This window comes from Cupressus sempervirens, chromosome 10 (genome assembly GCF_028749045.1).
Source record: "Cupressus sempervirens isolate cs-2001-9-10 chromosome 10, ASM2874904v1, whole genome shotgun sequence".
NCBI classification, from domain to species: Eukaryota; Viridiplantae; Streptophyta; class Pinopsida; order Cupressales; family Cupressaceae; genus Cupressus; species Cupressus sempervirens.
In genome coordinates, this window is record NC_143127.1 from 313816898 (window position 1) to 313827870 (window position 10973).

General features: G+C 34.6%; 1 long non-coding RNA gene across 1 annotated transcript; it reads left to right on the forward strand.

Annotated features, from left to right (window-relative positions):
• The first annotated feature begins 6136 nt into the window (after positions 1-6136).
• Positions 6137-7039, forward strand: LOC149533880 (uncharacterized). The gene is made up of 3 exons (XR_016357179.1): positions 6137-6266; positions 6439-6581; positions 6749-7039. It is a non-coding gene; the product is annotated as an uncharacterized LOC149533880 (long non-coding RNA).
• The last annotated feature ends 3934 nt before the right edge of the window (positions 7040-10973 follow it).

Here is a 10973-nt window from a genome sequence, read left to right on the forward strand (position 1 = left end):
TCCTATGATTGGTTAATTATGCCTTATCCAAGCTTTATCGTCATTGATTGTTGACGATATTAATTCTGTTGCTTGGGCTAACTTCATCGTTATCTATATAAATCCTCCATCAGTCAATTACTTAGTTGCAAACACAAATTCTTTCTTCATATTGCTTGATCTCTCTCTCTCTCTCTTTTGTTGACTATAATGGTTCTATGTGATTGTTGACTCGTATCTATTTGTTCTATTCTATATCTTCCTCGCTGGTTACATTCTACCTCTGTATTTGAATGTCACCTTGGTGTATGTACTTATTATTCTTCCTAATGGGTTTGTAGTTGCTAACAATGTTTCTCTCCAACCATCAGTCTTTATTATTTTCCTCAATATATGTATGTCGTCCCTTATCGACACACCCCTCTTCTAATTGTATCACTGTTTCTTTAGCTGTCGGGTGACTATCATGTAATACTGGAAGCAGCCAGTAAATCTCCGCTTGGTAGAATTCTCTGGCTGTAATATAATATTCGTGTGTAGTATAATATCCATTTCCTTTTCTCTGCGCTCCTTTCTATTTTGTACAATGCTTCCTCCCTTATCGTTCCTTGCTAATTGTATCTTCCTTATACAAAATCAGATTTTTTTGAAAAAACCCAGAAATTTTCTGAATCTCAAATGTTCATTGTGGAGCAATCAAAAGCTATACTTTGGTTTCTAGTCCAAATCATTTTCATCCAACATTTTGATATGAAAATATTTTATGAAACTCAATTTCCACTCTTAAACCATACCCATTGACTTATTCTCAAATTAAACTCTTAAATCAGAAATTCTATTCCTATTGGAATTAGTCACTAATTTTATTCTTAAACTCCAAATCTGCACAAACTAATATTATTAAACCCAAGACTTTATTAAGATATTGCCAAACAAAATAAAAATTGCATTCATTGGGAAATAATCACGGATTCATTGAAGCTATTAAATCATGTCCATGAAATTTCAGATTTTGAAGAACAAAATCTGCACTGAAGAATTGTAAACCATGAATCAGTTTTTGTGCACAATAAGCATTCTTTGAGTTGATCAGATTTGGATCTATTCATATTCTTTTGACCCAATTTGACTTGGCATGGATCAATAAATTATAAGCAGATTAGGGTTTTCTCATTGAAAATAAAAAAGGTTTGATCTTCCATAAGAATTCCTCAACATTCATCGATTAGTACATCTATTTATTTAGATAATATTAGATATAACATATATGTACCAAAGTGAATATTAATATGTTTTGATTTTTAATTTTTAATTAATGACCTGTAAAAGAAATAAGGAAAAGGTAAGGATTAAACTTCAAGGTTTCATAAATCATCCAAATCAAACTGGGCATTAATTGGCTCAATGCAAGCTTTCATATGTTAAAGCAATCATGTAAGGTAAATCAAAGAAGTAGTTTATTAAGAGTCTATGTAAACCAGATTTATAGATGTAAAACATGACATTGTTTGCTTTCATGTGGGGATTTATATGTTGAAACTTATTGATTTGAATGATAATTTATCTAAAAATGGATATAACTGGATATATCTGTTATATTAGAACTATAGTTAAATCAAGTGCCACTGATTGGCTTACTACTTGTCTCTAGTTACATAACTGAGCATAGTTATTTATTTGTTAAACTTCAAACTCAAATTTTCATAGTAATGTCACGTGAATGAGAGTTATATTCAAATGAAATACTTAAAAAAATAATAATTTTAGAGCAATTTCTATTTTCCTAAAGGATGTATATACATGAGATTATTCACATTAATATCATAAGTTAATATTTGGAAATAAATTAAAAGTTTTGAAAAGGATGATATTTTAACCAAAAGTTGATTATATCGACAAAGTATAATCTATAAATAATCTCTAATGTTCACGCTCTTAACTAGGATTATATAATAGTGTCTCACATAAATAAGGAAACTTTAAACTCAAATATTTAAAGTAATGTCATGTGAATGAGAGTTATATTCAAATAAAAGACTTAAAAAAATTAATATTAGAGCAAATTCTATTTTTTTAAAGAATATGTGTGTATATACAAGATTATTCACATTAATATTAGAGCTTAATATTTGAAAATAAATTAGTTTCTTTGAAAAGGATGATATTTTTATTAACCAAAAGTTTATTACACTGGGAAAGTATAATCTACAAATAATCTTTAATGTTCACATTCTTAACTAGGATTATTTGCCATTATTAGTGAGAAGGCAAACAATTCAAGAGAGTATCGACTACAAGAGTGGGATATGAGTTAAAAATCTATTCTATAAAAATATCATATGTGGCAAATGCATAAACCGACATATAATTGATTCATCCAATTAAAAGAGAGAAAATAATATATACAAATTATTAAGTTCAAAACTTGATATGTATATTTTGAGAAATACAATATTTATAATAAAATATGCAATTTAACTCATTTTCATTGGCCAATTACAATTCATTTAATCACTCATTAAAATGAGTAAGTCAATTACAATTCATTTAATCACTCCTTAAAATGAGTAAGTCATAAAGTGATACAATAGTATTATTCGAGTAAGAGAATAGTGCATAACACCAACCTTATCATGTTTGTAGCTAAAATAACATATTAAATATGATTTGGCCTTATTGAAGAAATCTTGCCTAATGACAAAAGAACAATTGTTATGTCTTAAGGTTTTAAACTATGTTGTATTCGGGCATTCAACCACAACTTCTCAAAATAAAGTTTTATGTGTAGAATGTTGAATGAATTTATCCATTGTTTAATATTCTTGAAACTTGCTTTGAATCTAAAACTGGGAAATTAATATTAGCATAAATGGATGACTTTTATCTTGCATGGGCAAAGGGTGGCTAAGGATATAACCACCAAATTATTGGAAACCTAAAAGAAGGTAACCAAGTGTAATATACTGTAGTGCCTACCCTCGTTCACATCTTTTTCTGGACATAATGTTGCTATTATCAGACTATGTTAGACTAGTTTTAGGTTGATGGATTAGTGGTATTGTTTTGAGATTATCAGACATTATGTTATGGATTCAGTGGTATATGATGAGATCATTTAGACTTTACATTTCATGTATGCATGATGATCATTACTTTGCTTTGTTTTCAGTTGCTGTTGATGATTAGTTAGATGGTTTATTATCTCATGTGTTTTATTATGGATACTTACCCCATACTTGCATGTGTATGGTGTGCGTGTTTTCATATTGTATGGCGTTTCTGATGTGGTTAACGAAGGGAGTCATAGTCACCTGCTTAGTCGGGATCTACATGACGCACCACTTCCTGCCATTGTCTGTTTAGCTTAGCATTATATATATTGTATGTACATGCATGATTTTTTTTGCAGGTTGCAAGTATCGGGTATCGACTTCCCTGAATTGCCAGGATGAGCGTACCCTATTATACTATCCCAATAATAATAGAAGGGAGATAAATTCTCAAGTCCAAATCCCAAACCCTTAAACCATTTGTCCTAGTGAGATATGAAAAGTATCTGGATATTTTACCCACCGAATGTGTCGGATGACATAATTCATGATTTTTAACCCTTTAGACTGATTTTGTGTGAATTGCTCTATGATGGGTTTTCATATTTTATTTTGGAGGTCTATGGTGAATTTTCTATTAATTAAGTCTTAATAAATAGATTTAATTAATTAATTAATTATTTAAGAAAATTAATATAAAAATATTTTAATCTTTGATATTTTGATTATAATTAATTAAATGAGAATTAATTGAGGAAAAAGGTTTAAATAAAAGAAAATTAGAAATTAAAATTAATAATAATAATAAAATAATAATAAAGTAATAAATAAATAATAATAATAAAAGTTATAAAAATTAAAATGAAAGTTATAAATATTTAAATAGAAATTATAGTAAGTTGGAGTTATAAGCTTGCATGTGAGTTAACACACTTTTTCATTTCTCATATGTCAACAACACGGGGGTTAGTGCATCAATTAAGCACATGGTGTTTACAACCCTATGGCTCATCTAGAAGGTTGGAAAAGATCCATGCTTAGTTGGTGACACCTTCTAGCTGTTTCTAGAAGCATTCTAGATGTTTCCTGAGAGCTCTTTATATTCAGACATTCCTAGAAGCTTAGACATAGCGTTTGGAGAGCAATTGGAGCATTGGAGGACTCGAGAACTCTGAAGAAGGGAGCTGGCTCTGCGAGTTTTCTGAGGAAGAGCGAATTAGCATCAAAATTCGGGTAGATTCTTTTGATTTTACTTATGCTATTTCCGCATCTTGCATTCCCTGTCTTTTTCGTGTCTTCCATATGTCTTCTGAGGATTTTTCCTATTTTTATTGTATGCATTCTCAATATGGGTAGTTAATTTATTTGAGAATTTTATATGCATAGATCTGAAAAAAAACATGGGGCTAGGGTTTAGATTTATAGGCAAACCCATTAGATCAATTATTGGAAAAATTTTGAGATCAAAAGTTTATAGAAAAATTCTGAAGATTGAAATATATATATATATATATATCTTGTGTATATATATGTTTATATTTTTAATTTGCACACACACACACATATACTTTCATATATATATATATATATATATATATATATATATATATACCGAATATTATACCATTAATCGAAAACGTTAAACTTTATTAAGAACCAAATCGCATACGCGAATGGAAAATTGCATAAGCGATTTTAAAGAAAGTAATATGCATAAGTGGAGGGGGACGAGACTTGTGCCCCCGTGCCACTGCGGTCATAGTGTACCGGCCGTCGCAACAGGGGTACACAGTACCCACTGACGTCGCAGGCCCTGCGACCGCAGAGTCCTGCGTACCGCTGGCGGTTTATATGTTACATGTATGTTTATAACACTTGCCACATATGAAGTCGATTTTGTTTATTGTTATTAATATGTTAAATGGTATTAATTGAATTTATTAATTCGATTTTGTAAAATGTAATAATTATATATATATATATATATATATATATATATATATATATATATATATATATATATATATATATATATATATATATATATATATATGTTAATAATAATTTGAATTATAATTATATAACTGATAAATGATTTATACCAAAGGTTCATTTCTTTTATAATGGTTGTTTAAGATTTAATTAATTATTTTATAAAGTATATGAAATTTAATTGTTAGTTTGGTGGGGGACGTTTTCAAACAAAGATTATAACTGAAAATGGAATTTAAGAAAAAAACTTTTATTCATCCAAACGTACAAAATGTTCTTCCAATTCATTCTCTAAACTTGGAAACATAAACCGAGATTTCTACATGTAAATTCAAGTTTGTAAATTTAGCAAAACCAAAACATGTGTTTGCATTGTGTATTCTCTATGCTATTGTTTTGGGTTTTGGGTTGACTAGTGTTGACCAGTTATAGGACGTCTACCAGAGGCTTGGGGGTTATGTGATTGTGATGTCATGATGCTGTTTTAATCTCGATCTTTATAAACCCAACCATGGTTATGTGATGGAATGCTCTATGTATTGGTTGTAATTATTGATTGTTATAGTTGAGATTCTTATGTATGAGACACTTGACTTAACCATTTTTGGTTATCGATAAGTTATCCTTGGTTATTTTCTAGTTGCCATGATGGGACTGTAATGTGGATTTATTCTTGATGATGTCATGTTGTGACATGCTTGACTCAACCATTTTTGGAGTCTTTGATCAGTGTGATTGAGATATATTTTGGTTATTGAGAACCATTGGATACTTTTGATTATCAGTGATACTTCAGTTGCCAATTGAGAGCTGTTGTGGTCATGATTTTCTATGGATGCTTGCTCATGGAGATTTGATGCTTTTATGCATATTTGATGATTTTATTATGGATTATATTTTGTGATTTTGAGATTTATGATTCCATGAGCTTAGGGTAGGTTATCTGCGTGTAGTGTCGGGAAGTGGCTTGCAATGGGGGCCGGGGCCCTAAGAGGCTGCTAGGGTAACTCATTGTAAGTTGGATTAATAAGTGATAACATTCATACCTAATACTAACTGAATGAACCTAAAAAGATAAGTGTTTTGGTTCTCGCTCATGCTTTGAGTGCTTGTACAGGCTAGGATGGGAGTAATGAGAACGCATGGTTGCGACCTTGCATTCCATAGTATGCCTTGTCAGTATGAGAGGATACTAGTGGCCGCATGAGATCAGTATGGACCCGTGAAGTTTAGCTAACTGCCAAGGTAACTTGTACATGATAAATGTGATAACACTTTCCCGCTTGCAGAGTAGGTTTCCTACATGTCATTATGTGCCTCTGGGAATTAGATGTCGTTTTTGTATTTGGAACTTTTGAGTTAGTATACTTTTAGGATTCCTGGACTTATAGAGATTTATGCTATGTGTTTTGGATAGCCTGTTTGAGACTTGAGATTATCTCCTCAGTATGGTGGAAGTGGACCACTTAGGTACCACGCGGTCGGGTGGTAGTGTATTTTCACTCTTATCATTTGAGATTCATTGAGACATCGTGACTAATGCGTCCTTCGTGATGGTGGGTATGTATCCTTTCATTGATGATTAACATATGTTAGATGATGTTATCTTATGCTTATATTTGCATGTTAAATTACTTTCTGCATATGATATAATATATGTTAGGAGTGACATTCCTACTATGTTAATACCGATGATCTCTTCGGTGATTTGAGAATCTTACGCACAGAGGGATGGCTAGGATCCACGATGGTTTAATGATGCTATTAATGGTTGGGAGGAACTGTGCACTTAGTTTATTATGTTTGATCTTCTATGAGGATGTATCATGTTTATCATGTGATTATCTTTACTTTGATGTATCATGGATTAAAATAGGATGATGTACCATTATTCTACATATGTATATTCTTTTGAGCTTTTCATACCCTGTGACATGTACAGTGGATGATTGAGCATTTGGAAATGTAATGTATAAACATTGGACTTATCATTATTATTTCATGTGGATGTTGTACTAGATGGATTCATGTATGTTAAGTGTTTTAGATGTAATTCAATGTTAAGGGATCTTTAAAGAATGTAATCTGTTATGTATGTTATGTTTACTTTCAGATGGATTTTGCTATTGCTTCAGTTATTGTGCATAAGTTATATGTGGTATTTGCTTTCATGTTAGAAAAATAAAATGCTACCAAACTTAGTGGAATTCTAGGTTAATTCTTTGGATTCCTTGGTGGGGCATTACATTTGGTATCGGAGCCCGAGTTTCTACATTGGGAGCTCTGGGTATTTTGGAACAATTAGAAAACTTTGATCTAATAAGTGTATCTTTTCAAACTTGAAACTAGGTAAATTGAAACAGAACTTGAACTGTTACTTGAATATGTTTCATGCTTCAACACTTAGTTTCAAAACTGAAAATTTCACTTAAACATAAACATAGAACTGAACTTAGTACCTTGTATTGTTGTAGGATGGTATCTGGGACTAAGTCTTCTGTTAGAGGCCGTGGTAGAGGCTGTGGTAGAGGTCGTGGTCGTGGTAGAGCTGTTAGTGTCCATGAGTCTGCCCATGAGGGATCGGCTCATGTAGAGAGTAGGGAAGAGCACTCTAGTAGGCAGCAGGGAGAGAGCCGTAGAGAGGACCAAGCTGAGTCTGAAGAGGTTGGTTTGAGACAGATGATGCAGACTATTCTAGATCGTCTACCTCTTGTTCAAGAGCAGCCCAAAGTGCACCAGACAGAACAAGAGCATAGACCTAGATCTAGGAGTCCTCGGAAGGATCATCAGAGGTCCATTGTGTCCACTCAGATGAAGGATCTTTCAAGATCCAAGGTTAAGCCTTTCAATGGGCGAGGTTCTGGTTATGTGGCCGAGCGGTGGCTTATTTCTCTTGACAGGATTTTTGCCATGCAGGAGTTCGACAGCAATGTTAAGGCAAGATTTGCGATCAGTAATTTAGAGAATTTTGGGGCCACTTGGTGGACAATTGAGGAGAAGAAGCTGGGAATCGATATGAGCAGTGTCACATGGGAACTATTCTTAGAGAGTTTCCGTGAACGATTCCTACTAGAAGAATGGAAATAGCAAAGGGCAGATGAATTTCATAACCTCAGACAGTACACTTTGTCAGTGACCGAGTATGAGTGTAAGTTTTATGAGCTCATGTCTTTTTCAGGGTTCAGTGAAAATTCAGCTCAGTTGACACAACATTTTATTAGGGGTTTGAATAATCGTATAATTGGGGCTGTCAAGGTATTTGAGCCAAAAACCCTCAAGGATGCGGTACATCGAGCAATCCTTGTTGAGCAAAGTGTCAACCTTGGTCAAGGTGGTTTTGTAGGAGCGCCAACAGCATCAGGATCTAAAGGCAACTACAATTCAGGTGGTAACAAGAAGTTTTCTTTCTCTAAGGGGAAGCAGTATCAGCAGCAATTTTAGCAGACATAACAACAGAAGGGATCAAATTCTCACGCTCAAGGTGGTGGTAAGGGTTCTAACACCAAGAACAACCGCAATGCTCAACGCAATAAACAAAATTAGCCCAATCAGCCAGCTCAGAGTAGCCAATCTTTTGTTAGTAGGAACAATCGTCAGCAATCAAATGTACCACCTATGTGAAGAGGATCTGGTAGAAATACATAATGTTTTTTATGTGGTTAGATTGGACATTATGCTACTTAGTGTCCACAGCGAGCACCTCATTTTTTAGGACCTAGGCCTACAGTGGGTGATGCAGGTAGAGCTCATAGAGTTTTTGCAGCAATAGATCACCGTCAGACAGATCACCAAGGAACAGTGGTTGAGACCATAAGTGTTATTAGAGGTATATCTCTTTCAGTATTATTTGATTCAAGAGCTACAGATTCATTTATTTCACCATCTATAGTTTCTAAGTGTAAGCTAGATGCGATGAAGCAAGATCATGGTTGGCAAGTGGAACTAGCCTCAGGGTTTAAGGTCTCCACAGATTTTGTAGTTCATAAGTGTGGGCTTAGCTTAGGAAGCTTTGATACTACAGTGGATCTTCGAGTCACACCCCTTGGTTCCTATGATGTGGTTTTAGGCATGGACTGGCTTGGATCTCATAGAGCCAGTATAGATTGTAGGAAGAAGATTATATTGTGCCAAGATGACCAAGGGAATGATGTGAAGATAATTGGGATACCGAGGCCTATATCTCTGCGAATGATTTATGCTATGCAAATGAAGTGAAGTTTTCGTAAGGGATGTCAGATATTTGTTGTTATGGTAAATGATCTTGATGAGGAAGATCCTATGAAGAAGACTTTACATCACCCGATTTTACAGGAGTACGCAGATGTCTTTCCAAGTGAGATTCCAGGCATGCCTCCAAAGAGGGACATTGAATTTAGTATTAATCTGATTCCTGGAGCGGAGCCTATCTCTAAAGCTCCTTATCGCATGACTACACAGGAATTGGGTGGGCTACGTCTTCAGCTTGAGGAACTTCTGGCCAAAGGGAGCATTCGACCTAGCGTATCACCATGGGGAGCTCCAGTGCTCTTTGTGAAAAAGAAAGATGGTTCTTTGCGCCTTTGTATTGACTATAGATAGTTGAATAAGGTGACTATTAAGAATAGGTATCCTTTGCCTAGGATTGATGACTTATTTGATCAGATCAAGGGAGCTACAGTATTCTCCAAGATTAACCTTAAGTCAGGATACCACCAGCTTCGCATTAAGGAAGCCGACATTCACAGGACTGCTTTTCGAACTCGCTATGGGCATTATGAGTTCACAGTGGTACCTTTTGGATTGACTAATGCTCCATCGGTTTTCATGAGTTTGATGAATGGTGTGTTTTGATCTTATCTGGATAGTTTTGTACTTGTGTTTCTTGATGACATATTGATATATTCTAAGACTCAGAAGGAGCATGAGGAACACCTGCGGTTGGTATTGCAGTGTTTGAGAGACAATCAGCTTTATGCCAATGCAGCTAAGTGTGAATTCTTTCAAGTCGGAGATTCAGTATTTAGGGCATGTCATTTCGGGTGATGGTATTTCAGTGGATCCTGCAAAGATTCAAGCGATAATAGATTGGCCGACACTAACTAATGTGTCAGAAATTCGTAGTTTCATGGGTTTAGCTGGTTATTATTGCAGATTTGTCAGAACTTCTCTAGGATAGCACATCCTATCACTTCTCTTTAGAGGAAAGGAAAGAAGTTCGTGTGGACAGAGAAATGTGAGGAAGCTTTCCAGAAGCTCAAGGAACTTTTGACTAGTGGACCGATTTTAGTTGTACCTGATCCAGAAGGTGATTTCATGGTGTTTACAGATGCTTCTCTTGAAGGGATTGGGGCAGTGTTGATGCAGAATGGACGAGTGATTGCGTATGAATCACACAAGCTCAAGGATCATGAGCTAAATTATCCTACACATGATCTTGAGTTAGTAGCAATAGTTCATGCTTTGACAAAATGGAGACATTTCTTGTTGGGGCACAGATTTGAGCTACACAGTGATCATCGTAGTCTTTAGTACATTTTTACTCAGCCTAATTTGAATGCTCGCCAGAGACGATGGATGGAATTTTTTATGCGAGTATGATTTTGAGGTTAAGTACATTTAGGGTAAGGAGAATGTGGTGGCGGATGCTTTGAGTCATAGGAGACATGTAGTATCATCGATGACTCTTAGTGTGGACTTGAGGAGTCGAATTCTTCAGGCACTTCCTACGGATTCTTGGTATCAGGAAGTGTGTAGAGAGATTGATTCAGGAAGACCTTTGGAAGGTAGGTTTGCAGGTTACGTTCGAGAATCATATGGTCTTTTGAGACATTTGGGGAGGATTTATGTGCCATTACCGGATGAGCTTCGCACCTTGATTCTAGCAGAAGCCCATCATACACCTTACTCAGCACATCCAGGTGTCAAGAAGATGCATGCTAATTTGAGACGTTTGTTCTTTTGGTCTGGGATGAA